This window comes from Scyliorhinus canicula, chromosome 10 (genome assembly GCF_902713615.1).
Source record: "Scyliorhinus canicula chromosome 10, sScyCan1.1, whole genome shotgun sequence".
Classification (NCBI taxonomy): domain Eukaryota; kingdom Metazoa; phylum Chordata; class Chondrichthyes; order Carcharhiniformes; family Scyliorhinidae; genus Scyliorhinus; species Scyliorhinus canicula.
The window spans coordinates 111,015,788-111,030,676 of NC_052155.1; the positions used below are offsets into that span (position 1 = coordinate 111,015,788).

A 14,889-nucleotide genomic window follows, 5' to 3' on the forward strand; every position below is an offset into this window, starting at 1 on the left:
ACTTGTCTTTTTAATCTTGTTAGTCATTTTACATTCTGGCCCCACTAGTTTTTCATCGCATCCTTGTCTTCACAGCCTTCCACTTTTGCTTCTTACATTTCTGTATTTTATTCTACCCTTGTTTCTCCCTCCTCTGCCTCCATGCTCAGGTTCAAATCCTCCTGCCATTCTAGTTAAAATTCCCCCAACAACATACATCTCAGTCCTGCCCAGAAGGTACCTGTCCTCCTGGTACTGGCCCTACCTTCCCCAGAATCAGTCCCAGAAATCTAAAAGCCTCCTTTCTATGGCATTTCTCCTGGCATGCATTCATCTGTTCAGTCTTCCTACTTTTTTGTTTGCCAGTGCATGGCTCCAGCAGATCACTACCTTTGAGGTCCATGTGTTAGTTTATTTCCTAGCTCCCTAAAGGACCTCATTCCTTTTTCCACTTAAGTCTCAAGGACCAGGAACTTAACATACTATCCTGAATTTATACCTGGAACACAGAAACTCCTATCTGGTCCCTAACTAAAGAATTCCTTGTTACTATTGCTTTCAAAACATTCTTCCTGCCCACCTGTACAAGTAAGCCGGCTGTGGTGCCATTGGCGTGGTACTGGCTGCACTTTCTAGAGCAACCATCATTCCCAGTCATATTCAGAATTGAATATTGGTTGGAGAGCGAGATGCAGTCCGGGAACTCCTTTACTATCTGCCTGGTCCTCTTTGACTGCCTAGCAGTCATACATTCCTTCTCAGCCTGCAAATCTTTAAACTGTGGGATGAGCAGCTCTTGAACATCTCAGCCTTATATACATGCACTGCGGTGTCTCTAGTAGTGACCAAACTCCAGAGTGTGAGTTCCTGCAGCTGATAACACTTCCTGCACATGTGGTTGTCCCTGTGATTGTCCAGGACGCAAGAAACACCCTGGAGTTTTCACATTGCACAAATGTGCATTCCGCAGAACAGACGTACTCTTTATTGGACTATTAGCCTGACAGAAATAGAACATAGAACGATACAGCGCAGTACAGGCCCTTCGGCCCTCGATGTTGCACCGACATGGAAAAAAACTAAAGGCCATCTAACCTACACTATGCCCTTATCATCCATATGCTTATCCAATAAACTTTTAAATGCCCTCAATGTTGGCGAGTTCACTACTGTTGCAGGTAGGGCATTCCACGGCCTCACCACTCTTTGCGTAAAAAACCCACCTCTGACCTCTGTCCTATATCTATTACCCCTCAATTTAAGGCTATGTCCCCTCGTGCTAGCCACCTCCATCCGCGGGAGAAGGCTCTCGCTGTCCACCCTATCTAACCCTCTGATCATTTTGTATGCCTCTATTAAGTCACCTCTTAACCTTCTTCTCTCTAACGAAAACAACCTCAAGTCCATCAGCCTTTCCTCATAAGATTTTCCCTCCATACCAGGCAACATCCTGGTAAATCTCCTCTGCACCCGTTCCAAGGCTTCCACGTCCTTCCTATAATGAGGCGACCAGAATTGTACGCAATACTCCAAATGCGGCCGTACTAGAGTTTTGTACAACTGCAACATGACCTCATGGCTCCGGAACTCAATCCCTCTACCAATAAAGGCCAACACACCATAGGCCTTCTTCACAACCCTATCAACCTGGGTGGCAACTTTCAGGGATCTATGTACATGGACACCGAGATCCCTCTGCTCATCCACACTACCAAGAATTTTACCATTAGCCAAATATTCCGCATTCCTGTTATTCTTTCCAAAGTGAATCACCTCACACTTCTCCACATTAAACTCCATTTGCCACCTCTCAGCCCAGCTCTGCAGCTTATCTATGTCCCTCTGTAACCTGCAACATCCTTCCGCACTGTCTACAACTCCACCGACTTTAGTGTCGTCTGCAAATTTACTCACCCAACCTCCTGCGCCCTCCTCTAGGTCATTTATAAAAATGACAAACAGCAACGGCCCCAGAACAGATCCTTGTGGTACGCCACTCGTAACTGAACTCCATTCTGAACATTTCCCATCAACTACCACTCTCTGTCTTCTTTCAACTAGCCAATTTCTGATCCACATCTCTAAATCACCCTCAATCCCCAGCCTCCGTATTTTCTGCAATAGCCGACCGTGGGGAACCTTATCAAACGCTTTACTGAAATCCATATACACCACATCAACTGCTCTACCCTCGTCTACCTGTTCAGTCACCTTCTCAAAGAACTCGATAAGGTTTGTGAGGCATGACCTACCCTTCACAAAACCATGCTGACTATCCCTAATCATATTATTCCTATCTAGATGATTATAAATCGTATCTTTTATAATCCTCTCCAAGACCTTACCCACCACAGACGTTAGGCTCACCGGCCTATAGTTACCGGGGTTATCTCTACTCCCCTTCTTGAACAAAGGGACCACATTTGCTATCCTCCAGTCCTCTGGCACTATTCCTGTAGCCAATGATGACCTAAAAATCAAAGCCAAAGGCTCAGCAATCTCTTCCCTGGCTTCCCAGAGAATCCTAGGATAAATCCCATCCGGCCCCGGGGACTTATCTATTTTCACCTTGTCCAGAATTGCCAACACTTCTTCCCTACGCACCTCAATGCCATCTATTCTAATAGCCTGGGTCTCAGCATTCTCCTCCACAATATTATCTTTTTCTTGAGTGAATACTGACGAAAAGTATTCATTTAGTATCTCGCTTATCTCCTCAGCCTCCACACACAACTTCCCACCACTGTCCTTGACTGGCCCTACTCTTACCCTAGTCATTCTTTTATTCCTGACATACCTATAGAAAGCTTTTGGGTTTTCCTTGATCCTACCTGCCAAAGACTTCTCATGTCCCCTCCTTGCACGTCTCAGCTCTCTCTTTAGATCCTTCCTCGCTTCCTTGTAACTATCAAACGCCCCAACTGAAACTTCATGCCTCATCTTCACATAGGCCTCCTTCTTCCTCTTAACAAGAGATTCCACTTCTTTGGTAAACCACGGTTCCCTCGCTCGACCCCTTCCTCCCTGCCTGACTGGTACGTACTTATCAAGAACATGCAATAGCTGTTCCTTGAACAAGCTCCACATATTCAGTGTGCCCAACCCTTGCAGCCTACTTCTCCAACCAACACATCCTAAGTCATGTCTAATGGCATCATAATTGCCCTTCCCCCAGCTATAACTCTTGCCCTGCGGGGTATACTTATCCTTTTCCATCACTAACGTAAAGGTCACCGAATTGTGGTCACTGTTTCCAAAGTGCTCACCTACCTCCAGATCTAACACCTGGCCTGGTTCATTACCCAAAACCAAATCCAATGTGGCCTCGCCTCTTGTTGGCCTGTCAACATATTGTGTCAGGAAACCCTCCTGCACACATTGTACAAAGAATGACCCATCTAATGTACTCGAACTATATCTTTTCCAGTCAATATTTGGAAAGTTAAAGTCTCCCATAACAACTACCCTGTTACTTTCGCTCTTTTCCAGAATCATCTTCGCCATCCTTTCCTCTCCATCCCTAGAACTATTAGGTGGCCTATAGAAAACTCCCAACAGGGTGACCTCTCCTTTCCTGTTTCTAACCTCAGCCCATACTACCTCAGAAGAAGAGTCCCCATCTAGCATCTTTTCCGCCACCGTAATACTGTCCTTGACTAGCAGCGCCACACCTCCCCCTCTTTTGCCCCCTTCTCTGAGCTTACTAAAACACCTAAACCCCGGAACCTGCAACAACCATTCCTGTCCCTGCTCTATCCATGTCTCTGAAATGGCCACAACATCGAAGTCCCAGGTACCAACCCATGCTGCCAGTTCCCCTACCTTATTTCGTATACTCCTGGCATTGAAGTAGACACACTTCAAACCACCTACCTGAACACTGGCACCCTCTTGCGAAGTCAAATCTGTGCTCCTGACCTCTATACTCTCAATCTCCCGTACCCCAATACTACAATCCAGGTTCCCATGCCCCTGCTGAATTAGTTTAAACCCCCCCAAAGAGCACTAACAAATCTCCCCCCCAGGATATTGGTGCCCCTCAGGTTCAGATGTAGACCATCCTGTCTATAGAGGTCCCACCTTCCCCAGAAAGAGCCCCAGTTATCCAGAAATCTGAATCCCTCCCGCCTGCACCATCCCTGTAGCCACGTGTTTAATTGCTCTCTCTCCCTATTCCTCATCTCACTATCACGTGGCACGGGCAACAACCCAGAGATAACAACTCTGTTTGTTCTCGCTCTGAGCTTCCATCCTAGCTCCCTAAAGGCCTGCCTGACATTCTTGTCCCCTTTCCTACCTATGTCGTTAATGCCAATGTGGACTACGACTTGGGGCTGCTCCCCCTCCCCCTTAAGGACCCGGAAAACATGATCCGAGACATCACTTACCCTTGCACCTGGGAGGCAACATACCAAACGTGAGTCTCTCTCGCTCCCACAAAATCTCCTATCTGTGCCCCTGACTATTGAGTCCCCAATTACTAATGTTCTACTCCTTTCCCCCCTTCCCTTCTGAGCAACAGGGACAGACTCCGTGCCAGAGGCCCGTACCCCATGGCTTACCCCTGGTAAGTCGTCCCCCCCACAAGTATCCAAAACGGTATACTTGTTACTCAACCTAAGACTTAAAAATAATACTCACTAGGTCACTAGTTACCTACCAATCAGCTGCATCCCTTTTGTTGATGTCAGTTTATTTTATCGAGAGACTCATTTAAATCTTTTACTTAACTCTTTTTGAAGTAAAAGAGTTGAGAAGTTAATTTAAATATTTTCCTTACCGTTATTCCTCAAACTTTAATATAATTAATTTTTTATCCCATCCTTAATATTACAAAGCCAATGCGCAGAATGGACAGGGCAAACCCTTAATCCATCTCATTGCTTGCTCCAAAAACCAATTCAAATTCAAATTGAAGCCAATTCACGGTCTCCACAAGAGAGAGACACACAAGAGCCAAGCTGACAAGAAAAGGTCTGCACTCTCATCTTGGGCTTGATCTGACACTTGATCTTAGCCAAAAGGCCGAGAAGCGATTTATTTTAATTTATTGAAATATTCTTTAGTATTACTATCACTTGATGTTTAATTCTAAATTTTATTCTTTGGGCCTGATTAATTAATTGAACATTGAAAGATAATCAAATCGACTTTAAATTTTAGACTGATCGGGCGGCACTGCTGCCTCACGGCGCCGAGGACCCAGGTTCGATCCTGGCCCCGGGTCACTGTCCATGTGGAGTTTGCACATTCTCCCTTGTCTGCGTGAGTCTCACCCCCACAACCCAAAGATGTGCAGGATTGGTGGATCGGCCATGTTAAATTGCCCCTTAATTGGAAAAATTTAAAAAACAGTTCAGACTAATTCATTGATCTGTTTTTCCTTTATTGTTGATTAGTCAAATTAATTTAAAAGATTACTAGTTTACGTGGCTCCCTGACCCATATGACTTCTTGATCTGCAAGGTCACTTTGTGATTTTTTTTCCTACCATTCAGCTCCGACTTACAGGGACAAAAATGTGGGGGTTGGGAGGTTTCCTGGCTTGGCAAACATGGCCCTTAAAAATGTCCACCCGCAGCTCGGATTTAAGGTTGGGGTGAACATGCGATGAAATTGGATTCTAGGTGTGCAACCCCAGAGCTGGTATGGAGGTGGGCTGGGCTCATGCCTGCCTCTGTGCACCAGCATTGTTTAACTAAATAATAAAACAGAAAAAACAGACTCTCCCATCCCACCCCATATTCCATATGCTCTATCCATGTCACTTTATACCACCTCATACCCCTCTACCCACCCCCATGGTGCTAAATTCCCCCTATGCCAACCCATGCCCCTACGTGCCCTTAACCACTCAATGCCAACTCATCTAGTATCTTGGACACTTCCTGAGCAGCTGTACAGTTCATTGATAGCTTGACTATTTATTGACAGCTGGATAGTTCCTTGACAGGTGGACAGCTCTAGTGCGTTTGTGCATAAAGAGTGCACAATCATGTTTAATTCCAACAATTCCAAACAGTGGTTTGCCTTTCCCAAGTGTCCCAGGACTCTATCTAAAACATTATCTCTAATGGGGTATCCTGGCTCGCCCACAAATTCACCAAGCTCTGACCCCCTCTTACCTGGCATGCTATGCGCACTTTGGAATTCACCCAGATAGGGTTCAACTATCAGAAATCTGTGGAGGCAGCTAATGATTTAAATGGTAAGCTGCCGCCGCAATTCATGTGTGAACCGGGGCCTGACTCCAGTCTTGTCCCCACAAAGAAGGAAAATGCGTGGCCGGGGTTGGGACTTTTAGAACAGTCTGGGATTCTCACCACAACAGAGAGGCTCTCCACTGTGGTGAAAATCTGGCCACAGTCTAATCACAGATCACAATACTACTCCACTCCGCTCCCAGCTTCTCAGTTTAAGCTGCTTCATGGTGCAACAAGTTGTTTTTTTTAGCCTTTGCAGCTAATTACTGGATAGTAAAGTAAACAAATAGTTGTTGTATGCTCGGGTAATGGAGTTCATCTCCCAGCTTTCAGTGCCTCCTTCAAATTTGGCCTTGTAGCTGAGAGATCAGATTAAAATTCCACCATAATAACTATTTAAAATAATATTTATTACAAGTATCAAATCAGATTGAATCAGAATTTGAACTTGCACCACAACAATTCTTATGAACCATTAATCTAACTCAATGATGCATAAAACATCATACTAGGGTTAAGGTTTGGGCTTTGTTTATATCATCTGACAAATAATTTGTAAGTTAACTCATAGTTTAAGAAAAGCAAATCTGAACATTTAAGTTATGAAGAGAGGTTGGATAGACTTGGGTAGTTTTTGCTGGAGCAGAGGAGATTGAGTGGTGACCTGATCAAGGTGTACAAAATTATGATGAGCATGGACAGGGTGGATAGGGAGCAGCTGAAGTTGAAAGGTCAGTTACAAGGGGACACAAGTTCAAGGTGAGGGGCAGGAGGTTTAGGGGGGGATTTGAGGAAAAGCTTTTTTACCCAGAGGGTGGTGACGGTCTGGAATGCACTGCCTGAGAGGGTGGCAGAGGCGGATTACCTCACATCCTTTGAAAATTACCTGGATGCGCAGTTGGCATGTCATAACATTCAAGGCTATGGACCAAGTGCTGGCAAATAGGATTAGGTAGGAAGGTTTGGTGTTTTTCATGCATCGGTGGAGACTCGATGGACCGACGGGCATCCTCTGTGCTGTATTATTCTGTGATTCTGAACAAAAGTCTTGGCTTGTTATTGGCATAGCTATTTTACACTTTTCAAAAGTTGTTCCCATATTGTTCTTTTAACTATTTTAAAGTTGATGTGATGATTCAGTGGTCAATATTTTGGATTTTGAACAGAAACACTGATATAATATCTGTGAAGTAATCAATATCTTTGTAAGATAGTAAACACTGAACTAAGAGCATGACTGTTTCTTGTCATGTGATGATGCTTTATTACAATGATTGTTGAGATGATCTAAATGTTACAATAGAGACTTCCAAATGGAGAATTCAACAGATATTGAAATAATTCAGCTGAGAAACAAGCTCTTACTTAATTTTAATGAAAGAGGGGAAGAACTTGCATTTATATAGTGCATTTCACAACATCAGGATGTCCCGAAGTATATATGCTTCAGTGTAATCTAGTTCAGGGTTTTTCAAACAATGGGTAGGTGTCAGGAGTGTTGTGCAATGATCGGTTGTGGCTTTCCCTGGTCGAGGGAGAAGTGTCCAAAGGCCACGACCGGCTTTTAAATGCGAATGATGCAGTCTTTCCACCAGAAGTGGCAGAAGAGAGCAGGTCACACTCACGGCCTGTACACTGACGCCACACGATGCAAAATCTAACTGCAAGGAAGTAAGATAACAAGAGTGATTGATTTGTTATAAGGAAGAGAGTGCCAGAGACAGAAACAGACCAGGATCTCACAATTGAATCTGCTGGAGAGGGCTGCTCAGGAATCCATGGCAGGTCAAAGCAGTGCTAGTGTGAGCTGCTCAGGAATCCATGGCAGGTCAAAGCAGTGCTAGTGTGAGCTGCTCAGGAAAGTTCCCGGCATGACAAAGCAGTGCTAGTGTGAGCTGCTCAGGAAAGTTCCCAGCAGGAAAAAGCAGTGCTAGTGTGAGCTGCTCAGGAAAGTTCCCAGCAGGATAAAGCAGTGCTAGTGTGAGCTGCACAGGAAAGTTCCCAGCAGGATAAAGCAGTGCTAGTGTGAGCTGCACAGGAGAGTCCACAGCAGGACAAAGCACTGCTAGTGTGAGCTGCTCAGGAAAGTTCCCAGCAGGAAAAAGCAGTGCTAGTGTGAGCTGCTAAGGAGAGTCCACAGCAGGACAAAGCAGTGCTAGTGTGAGCTATATACCATAAGGCCAAAGGATATAGGAGCAGAATTAGTCCACTCGGCCCATCGAGTCTGCTCCGCCATTCAAACATGGCTGATATTTTCTCATCTCCATTCTCCTGCCTTCTCCCCATAACCCCTGATCCCTTTATTAATCAAGAGATAATACAGAGCTTCAGATTCTCTGATGAACATTTCATTAGGAAGAAACTGAAATCAGGAACAATGCAGTGTATAGATGATTTATTAAGGTGTGGCTTTGTGTGTTATATGCAGGGAAGTACTGGTAAATGAGAGTTGGATGCTAACTATTCCTTTTCAATTCTAAATGAACTGAACCGCAAATTGCAAGGGAAGGATGATGATTGCTTTCGGCCTTGTGAATAAATAGATTCTTTCCAAAAGTCATTGAAAGTTTGGCAAGTGCGAGTACAAAACCAAAACTACGACATGTTCCCCACACTGCTAAGACACGTCAAAGAAAACAGGGTGCGATTTAACTACATGGGAAGAAAGTCACATAGTGAGTGTGTTTAGTCTTGTGTTTCCCGGCACTCGCAACACCGAGAGACACAATGCTATCGAATGACACACGGGTTAGATAGGGGCCTTCTGGCATCTATTGGCCACATTGCGCCGTGGCGTGCTGCCTTTCAGGTGCAGTGTGCCCATTCGATCATGCCCACAGTGTTAATAGGGGAATTGTCAATAGACTGGCAAGGCTTATTCAGTCACATCTGGCTGCACTGACCAACAGTTTTTGTTGCTTCTTTCCAAAGGAGAAGTTTCAGATTTTGAAAGCGAATCGGTGGGTGAAAAATCCTTTTGAGTTTGAGACCCCAGAGTCAATTATTAACTTACAGCTGACTTTGAATGAAGAGACTGAACTTCTGCGCCTCACCTAAAAAGCACATTAAATACACCTCACAAGTCGATAAAACTGTCAGCATTCTGGAGCTGCACCTCTGAGCAGTATCCTGTGCTGAGTAAAACAAGCATTTTGTTGCTATTGCCCTTCACAACGACCTGCATGTGCGAGGTTGGGGTTTCCATCCTCACAAAGATTAAGACAGCACAAAGGAACCTGCTGAGCTCTGCACCTGATAGACGCATAGCCCTCTCCTCCTGTGAACCTGATAGGAGTGAGATCGTGATGACCAAGCAGGCTCACCTATTGCATTAAAGATAAGTGAAAAGGTCAGCTGGCATGGGTGGCGAAGGTCGGTTGGTTGATAAAAGTGGGTCCTGGGAAAAAAAGTTTGAAAAACACTGATCTAGAAATTGTTATCGTGTACAGAAATACAAACCAATTGTATATCATGCAAAATATAGTTTATGTTGGACTTTCATGACCCTGCCTCTGGTTCTGGCAAATATTATAGAACAACTTTTACGTTGATTTATATTGGCAAAGGGAATTTTCACTGCCTGACGATGCAGCCTCTGTAAATGAAGAGTTCCAGGATTCATCTCTGAGACTTGTAGTTTTATATATCAGCCTACTTGCAGTCATTTTTTTAATGTGCAAGTCTGGGCAGTGATATATCTGTACTGTTATGTGTATAATTCTGGTTTCTGAGTTAAAATGTTTACCAGTAAGATTTTAAACGGAGATGGTCAAAAGAGACTGGGCGTGGGGGAGGGGTGGAAGAGGAAACAAGACCCAAATGTAGAAAAAAGGTCAAAGTAAGAACAAAACTCAAATAATGGACAAATAATGGTTCCTAAGAGGCAGAAACTAATAAATAAACACATACAAAAGAAGCATGTGTACACTTGAAAAAGAGAGACAAATGTGCGGATATGCATGACATTCAGTGCATTAGAAACTGCATGAACAATTTTCCTAATTGTGCTATATAAAAATTGTGAGATGGCACCATCTTCATAGATAGTGTGGCTAACATTTATTTGTTTTGAAATACGTGAAAAGGCTTGCTGAATCTCATTATTTCAGCATTTGTGCATAATGCAGTATGTTTCCTTTGGTATGTACGATTAAGGAATTTGATTTATTTAAACTACGCCACATCTTTGGTTTATAATTAGGATTGAGTAAAAGAATCATTCTTCATCTATACACACAGGGGAAACATACCCTGATGTTGTTGTGATAAAGATGGTGAAAGATTCCTGGCTGTTCTCCTCTCAAACAAAGACTGGTTGACCAAAAACATGCCGGGGAGAGCTGCTCTAAAACGAGAAAAGCCAATTAACAATTTATTTCTTTGTGCTAAAATGTGACAGTTTTATTAAAGTAATAACCAGAATATGAATGAGAAAGTAATGGACTTTAGGGAGAGAGTAAACAGTCAGATTAGTTTTGGGTGCTCTGGCAAAGAGCTGTTTAGATACAAAGCCAAATAGATAGAAGATATAATTTACAGTGCAGAAGGAAGCCATTTGGCCCATCGAGTCTGCACCGGCTCTTGGAAAGAGCACCCCACCCAAGCCCTCACCCCCACCCCATCCCCATAACCCAACCCAACACTAAGGGCAATTTTGGACATTAAGGGCAATTTTAGCATGGCCAATCCACCCAACCTGCACGTCTTTGGACTGTGGGAGGAAACCCACGCACACACGGGGAGAACGTGCAGACTCCGCACAGACAGTGACCCAGTGGGGAATCGAACCTGGGACCCTGGAGCTGTGAAGCAATTGTGCTAACCACTATGCTATCGTGCTGCCCAAGTGGAGGAGAAGCAGAGAAGGGTCCCCCAGCAGGCAGTTGTTGAAGGAGGTTAATGTAGTTAAGGTGGCTCTTGATTCATTACTGGCACAGCTGGCTGAGAGAAGCCTAAATTTGCGAAGCGGAACTGTATGAGTTTGGGAATAAGTCGAGCAAGCACTTTTTGACTGAGGAGGACTGACTCTAGGCCCATCCTTGCTGTGCAAAATTCTGGGGTAATAGGTTGATGAAAACTGAGGATATTAATAGGTTGTTTAAGGTGGCCTCCTTTTAAATTGTAAACTTATTTGGTTCCACATTGAAATGCAAATGATTTATAAACATTATGTTTCCTAAAATGTTAGCCTAAAATAAAATTAGTGTTCATAAAGACATTACATGGGCCCAATTGTAACCTATTCAAAATACATTCATATACAAAGAATTAAAATCAGGCTCAAAATGATTTAATTAGTTGAAGATCATCAGTTGGAAAATTGGCACAGCTTATTCTTGAGTAATTAAGAGTAAGTAACATAGGAATAGGAATGAACATTTCAGCCCCTGGAGCCTATTACATTATTCAGTCATTACATGAACCAATCTGTATCTCAATTCTGTTTACCAACTTATGTTCCATATTCTCTAACACCCTTACCCTAACAAAATCTATCAATCTGAAGTTCTGACATTTTCAATTGACCTAACCTCGACAGCCTTTTGGAAAGAGAGTTCCAGATTTGCACTACCTTTCTTTGTGATGAAGTGCTTGTTGACATCATCCCTGAATGGCGTAGCTCTAATTTAAAGGTCATGTCCCTTTCAAGATTACAGGCAGTCTTGCTCCTTCCCACAACAAATTCAGGCATCCATGGATAACCGTATTTCAGTTTAATGTGGGCTGGAGGAAAAATAGAAAACAGACGTTCACTTAAGTGTAATTCTGCTTTGTCTATAGCGGCTGCTTCTTCCATGACCTGATTGGGGATACAACCTTAAAATTAAAATAAACGGTTGTTCCTTTTGACAGGTGTCTGTAGCTGCAAGGCAAATTCCTTGTCAGTGTTTGCTCATTTAATGCAAAAGCAAACAAATGTAGATTATTATTTTTTAAACTTCAAATGCGTATTCACCTGTATTACTTCATGTTTGACTGGATTTTTGTCTGAGTAACAGAGACGCGTTATCGGTCCACTTACAAATTGCCTACCTGCTCATACAACTGTCCACTTGTCTGATTGACTATGTTGGAATGATATCTACCTATATGCCTAGTTGCCTGTGTTTCTGGTTATGGATCTATCTACATAACTGACTTAATATCTTTAATAATAATAATCTTTATTGTCACAAATAGGCTTACATTTACACTGCAATGAAATTACTGTGTAAAGCCCCGAGTCGCCACATTCTGGCGCCTGCTCAGGTACACAGAGGGATATCCAATTCACCAAACAGCACGTCTTTAGGGATTTGTGGGAGGAAACTGGAGAGCCCGGAGGAAACCCACGCAGACACAGGGAGAACGTGCAGACTCCACACAGACAGTGACCCATGCCGGGAATTGAACCTGGGACCCTGGAGCTGTGAAGCAACAGTGCTACCCACTGTGCCACCATGCCGCCTGAGACCACCTGTCAGAGAATAGGATTTCGCAGTTACATCGTACACGTTTCTTACTCTAACAATTTGTTTTGGCGAACTAAAATAGGGTTAATTCAAGGCCCCATAAACATAAATGCTGGATCATGTCCTGAGCTGTGTGTTCTTCCAGCTGATAGATCATAAAAAATATTGTGAAACATGTAACGAACGGAACGTTCCAAAGAACAAAAAATGCTAAAAGTAAAGAATGTTCAAGAACAAATTGTCGTACTTGCATTAATCCGGAGTTTATTTTGTGTCGTGAATCTTTTTCCACTACAATGACAGATGGCTGCAAAAAGTGGCTAATTCGATGATAGCATGTAAAGAGTGACTTTGAAGTTTGTTCAGAACGGAAATCATTACGCCCAAAGAAAGAGGAGCAAGACTTATGCATATGCAATTTTCCCCCCCGCTATCACTGCATTGTTTAATTAGATACTGCCTGTCCTTCAATTCCAAAACTGTCCTGCAACATCTTATTCATGCCTCGCTTGTTTTTACACTCCATGATATTCAATTTGGGGAAATATCAATTAGAGTACTGCCCTTTGTACATGCACCACGGAGGACTAACTACGCTGTTCTCTTGCTAATCCCAAAGGGTACAACAATATCTCTTTTATAACTTGTCTTTTACGAAAATATAGTTTTCATCAGCAGTGGCATAATCCTACATGTTGGAGCACCAATGTCATTTTCATTGAGTGGGAACTGCATGCAGTACTGGTACTGGACCAATGAATAAAGCCTGTACGTTGAAGCAGCAACATTCAGTGCCACAGAATAGGAAGGATTATTTCAATCCTGTATTCTGCTCACTTCCTGCTTTGAATCACAGAGCGAAAACATTGGGCATCTAGGGCCGATTCTCCTGAAAAATGACTTGTCATTTCCAGAGGGAACTGTGGGGTCATCCCTGAGTTGTAAGACCTCACCCTTATGAGGAAAGGGCCCTGGAGATCGCAGGGGTGGCCTAGCAGTGAGCAGTTGCCAAAACAAAGGTTTGCCTGCACGAGAGAAGTGAGGATCACTATCTGGTGAGCACCACTCGGCTGCCGATGCACATCAGGTGAAGGCAGAAACTTCAAATGGAGTCGACAGTCGAGAGGTCTGCTGGATCCCAGGACACAGCTGGCCACCAGCCGGATGCCGAGCCTCTGGACAAGGTACTCCCTGAGCTGCTAGAGATGATAGGTCAGAACCGCGACATTCAGGAAGCGGTGTCAACGACATTCCGCCGACTGCAAGGCCATTTGCAGGAGTCCCAAAGGCTTCAGGCGCAAGAGATGGTGCTGGCAATATGTGGCACCGAAACCAACACTGCAAGTGTTTCGACATCTGAGGCATGAGTGATTAAGCCCAAGGCGTGGCCCAGACTCTGATGACCACGGCTGAGGGTCTCGACATCATATCGCATTTAGAACTCCTATAGTGCAGAAGGTGGCTATTTGGCCCATCGAGTCTGCACCGACCCTCCGATAGAGCACCCGACTGTACCCCACTCCCGTGCCCTATCCCTGTTGCCCTACCTAACCTGCATGTCTTTGGGCACTAAGGGGCTATTTAGCAGGGCCAATCCACTCAACCCGTACATCTTCGGAGTATGGGAGGAAACCAGAGGACCCGGAGCGGCAGGAGGAGAAAGTGCAAACTCCACACAGACATGCACCCAAGGCCAGATTTGAACCTGGCACGCTGACGAAGTGAGGCGGTAGTGCTAACCACTGTGTCACCGTGCTGCCCTCATTTGCGATGGGACATTGCAGAGTCTCAAGCAAGCGACCACTCGGAAGCGATGTCTGTTTCAAAACGATTTTTTGAAACAGGTGTGGTTGACCTCTTGCATGTCTGACTGCGGGTCGGACTGGTTGACCTCTCATATTTCCTACTGCGCAAAGGGTTTCCCGACCCCGGCCCTCTGGGCTATTTATATGCCAGCAGTCCTTTAAACAGAGGGGGTAGCCCTGCCCCTCTATCTGGATAGATCACATTCAGGTCAGACCGCTGGGACACTGATATTGCAGATCCCTGTGCCTCCTCTAGGGTTATATAACAGCCCCCCCCCCCCCCACCAGTACGAAACGTCGTCCATGTTGATGGAAAGGGAGAAATCCTTTGCTGAAGGCTGATTGTCCGGCACCCGCCACTCCGGGAACCGACACTTCCTGGTTGATCGCCCGGTAGGCTCTGTTGCCTGTTTCGTGGCGGTCAACCCTGGACTTGCGTCGATGTCCGTT

The 14,889-nt window shown here is 44.4% G+C and overlaps 1 protein-coding gene and 1 pseudogene across 14 annotated transcripts in view; one reads left to right on the forward strand and one right to left on the reverse strand.

Annotated features, from left to right (window-relative positions):
• Positions 1-14,889, forward strand: part of LOC119972600 (extracellular sulfatase Sulf-1-like) — a 690,773-nt gene that overhangs the window by 383,664 nt on the left and 292,220 nt on the right. The window lies entirely within an intron of this gene.
• On the reverse strand, positions 4,788-5,016 carry LOC119972982 (annotated as a pseudogene).